General features: G+C 29.7%; 1 long non-coding RNA gene across 1 annotated transcript; it reads right to left on the bottom strand.

Moving 5' to 3' along the window:
- Positions 1–2357: 2357 nt before the first annotated feature.
- LOC108472861 (uncharacterized) lies at positions 2358–3552 on the bottom strand. The gene is made up of 2 exons (XR_008274642.1): positions 3019–3552; positions 2358–2921 (listed from the first exon to the last, which is right to left on the bottom strand). It is a non-coding gene; the product is annotated as an uncharacterized LOC108472861 (long non-coding RNA).

Raw genomic sequence — 3552 nt, 5'->3', positions numbered from 1 at the left:
GCCAATTGGCATCTTACAAACAAAATTTGTAGTAAAATTGCGGCAAAAACAAGAAAGCTATCACACATTGCAAATATAGGAGAAATTCAAAACTTTAGCATTTGTACAAAGAGAAAAGGACACAGCATAAAGACAACAGTTTTAGTATAATAGTATCAGCAACATTTGGAGCATGAGAAACGATTACTAATTCAAACAACTGCAGAAAAACAAAAAGGAATTAAAGACATTAGGGATGTAGGAGCTAAAAGGGATTAGAAATGGAAAACCATAAAATCATAAAACTACAGTCGGTGCATGTCTCTTCTACTGATGTCACTCGCTTTCTCTCAACATCCCCTATCACCATTGAGTAATGCTGATTCTTAGCTGCTGCTTTTGAACCAGAGCTGGAGAACCCAAAGAGTTTGCCAACATTGGAAAAGATGATGAAAGGAACCTTAGCATCACAGAGAACGATGAACTTTTCTGGCGTGTCTTGTTCACACTCACCGCACCATTGTTAATACACGAGAAAAAGGGGATGGTGAAGAAGCAAAGAAGAAGAAGACAATCCAATGGCTTGTCTGGAGTCCCCCCTCCCAAAAAAAAAAAAATAGAGTGTATGAGGTTATTTGAATCATCAGTATTTTAGGTCGGATCCCGGTCAAGTTATTATAATTGTATAACAATCTTAAAATAATCTTTTACATTATATTGTTCTATTAATTTTAAAATTAATTATAATATTAGTTATATATTTTGATTTTGTAACCATATTATTAATGAAATGTTAAAATTTTTAAAAATCAATACATAATTAAATATAATATAATTAAATCAATATATACAATCTACTGTATGATAGTACTATTAACAAGCCTATAAAATACCCTTTATTTGACACACATTCAATATGGAAGAATTATACTAAATCATATAATATATATTTTATAGTGCTTAAATAGGGTTATTCAAATTTTGACACTTCACATATTTTGTTCTATGACACATTAGATTTTTAAAAAAAAAAAATCGTTTAGTTGAAAAAGTGGATCCCAAATAATTTTAATTTTCAAAATTAGTGTTTCATTGTGAAAGCTTATCTGCATTAAGTTATAATAGGAAAGTATAAATTAAATTCTTTTAAATCTTTATTTTCATACTCAAGGAAACAAAATATTTTAATTGAATTTGAAAAAAAATCTTTATTCCATCTACTCACATTATTTTTTACTTTTAAATATTTTGGGTTTAAAATTTATATTAACTCCTTTAACAGATTCTATATTTTCAATTTTCATTAATTAAAATAATTTATTTAAATTTTTATCAAAATTTTAAATAATAGTTTGTAAATGAAGGAAGTTATAACATTTTCAATCATTATTTTTATATCAGAATAAAAACACGTTTTTTTAATCTATTTGAATTTATTTGATTATATATTACTAATTAAAAATAATTAAATAATACACATGATTAATTTGTACATGTAGGGAGAAAAAACTATACCAAAATTTTGGAGGAAAATTGGTAAGTTAGCTTATGATTGTCATTTAACACCATAAAATTAGAGGTCTTCTCCATTGGCATTTGGCAATAATTTGGATGCATTAATTGATTAAATATAAGTCCAAATTGTTATTCAAATTCATATTAATATTAACAAAAAAAAAAAAGGGTAAATCTTTAAAAAGTTTCAAATATACAAGTTAGAAAACAGTTGGTTATTACATTAGAGATGGCGCTTATTTAACACAGTGGTTTTGTATTTTGATTATCCTCCTATCATTATTTAGATTTGAATTAAAGATAAAAATCCCACTTTACTATAATGTAAACAATTTGTTAATTTGGATTTGGCTTTTGAATGGGGATGGTTTCAATGTTTTAATCTAAAAATTTTGTCCCACTTCATAGGGGACTGAAAAGCAAAAATGTTTAGGTATCTCATAGATTGCGTATTCCTAAGCAAAAATATTCTGATTGAAAAATGAACACTGATTGATGATTTTGAAGATTCACCATCCATGGTATTTATAGAAACCAAGCATGCCTAAATTTAGAAAAATATGAATGTTAGAAAATCTAAATGTCAGTAGATGAGAAAATAATGAGATTTTAGATAAGTTTATTTGACCAAAATAAAGGAAAAAAAGCAAAAAAGAAAAGACACATGGTGGGAATCGAGGAATTTATATTGGATTGAGCTTTGGAGCTCAATTCTCGTGCTTGTATGCCTATCCTTTTATTTTGATACCAAGTAATACTATATAAACATAACTCAAGGACATTCGTTTACTTTTTATTGAAATCTTAAAGTTATTTTTTTTTTTTTTACAAAACTTTTCTCACAAAATTATTTACTAATTCGATTTCCTTAATATAATTTGCTCGACTTCATTATCAACTTCATATTACATTTATCTGTATGAACATCATACTTATGAATGCATATGATTTGCTAAACATAAGAAGGTATGAATGAAGAAGAAACAATTTCATATTCCCTCTCAACATCCCTCAAATCTAAAATCCATCACCTAAATAGAGGAAAACTACTCCAGATTTCTATAACAAATACCTAAACCACTTCAACCCACAAAGTTAGACCAGCCTTTTGAGATTAGTGTAAGCAGGCCCCTCACTATCGAGAGACCTTCGGCAAAAAGCTTCATTATCAAGGAGAACCGCATCATCAGTGTGCTCTAACAGAGAAAGGGTTGACAAAACACTATTGTAAGGCTCTACAACAGATGTGGAAACTCTGGGGAAGCATAAACAGTGAGGCCCAATTTTGATTTCTTACCATAATCCACTGAAAGCGTTTTAAGAAGCAATTATCCAAGCACGAAACACCAAAAACCCTTGAAGTCCAGTACAGTTATCTGCTAGCTTCCTGATCCTACCAAGGCACAGATCCACCGTTTCCTTCCCAACTACAACAACAAAAAAAAAAAAAAAAAAAAAAGAGTTAATTTAGAGATCTAACGGTAGGAGAAAAGAAACCCAACTTTTCCAACACTTATTGCTTACTTGTGTAGTGGCCTCTGGCAAAGTTGATTGCAGCATCTTCTTTGCCCCTAATAAGTTGTTCATGGTGGAATAATAGGTTCTAAGTTCATCAATTATGGTCGGTTCAAGATAAAAAAAAAGAACGAAAGAAGATTAAATAACCAACGAAGAAAAAGGAGAAAATATTGAGTTTGTATTGGAAAATGAACACAAGAAAGACTTGAATGCCATGTTGAAGACAGTAGAGTTCCCAACAGGTGTTACCAGCTTGACGAATGTGAACTCTCTCATTTTGGCTAACAAAGGGAACAATTGCTGAAGAGGTTCAAGGGGTAAAAGAAACAGAGTGAGATTTTTGAAAAGGTATTATAGATGGGGGGTGGAAAACGATTATAAATTTTGAATAAAAAGATAACGATTCCCAGGATTGAAATTTGAAAATTTGAATAGGATTATATTAACATAATTTGTTAAAACGGAATCACATTCGGAGCATCCATTTCCTTTTCTTCTATTTTTCTTCCTTTCTTGTTCTCCCATTTCTTCTCAGAAGAC

Source organism: Gossypium arboreum, chromosome 11 (assembly GCF_025698485.1).
Source record: "Gossypium arboreum isolate Shixiya-1 chromosome 11, ASM2569848v2, whole genome shotgun sequence".
NCBI lineage: Eukaryota > Viridiplantae > Streptophyta > Magnoliopsida > Malvales > Malvaceae > Gossypium > Gossypium arboreum.
This window is presented reverse-complemented; position numbering and strand designations above follow the sequence as displayed.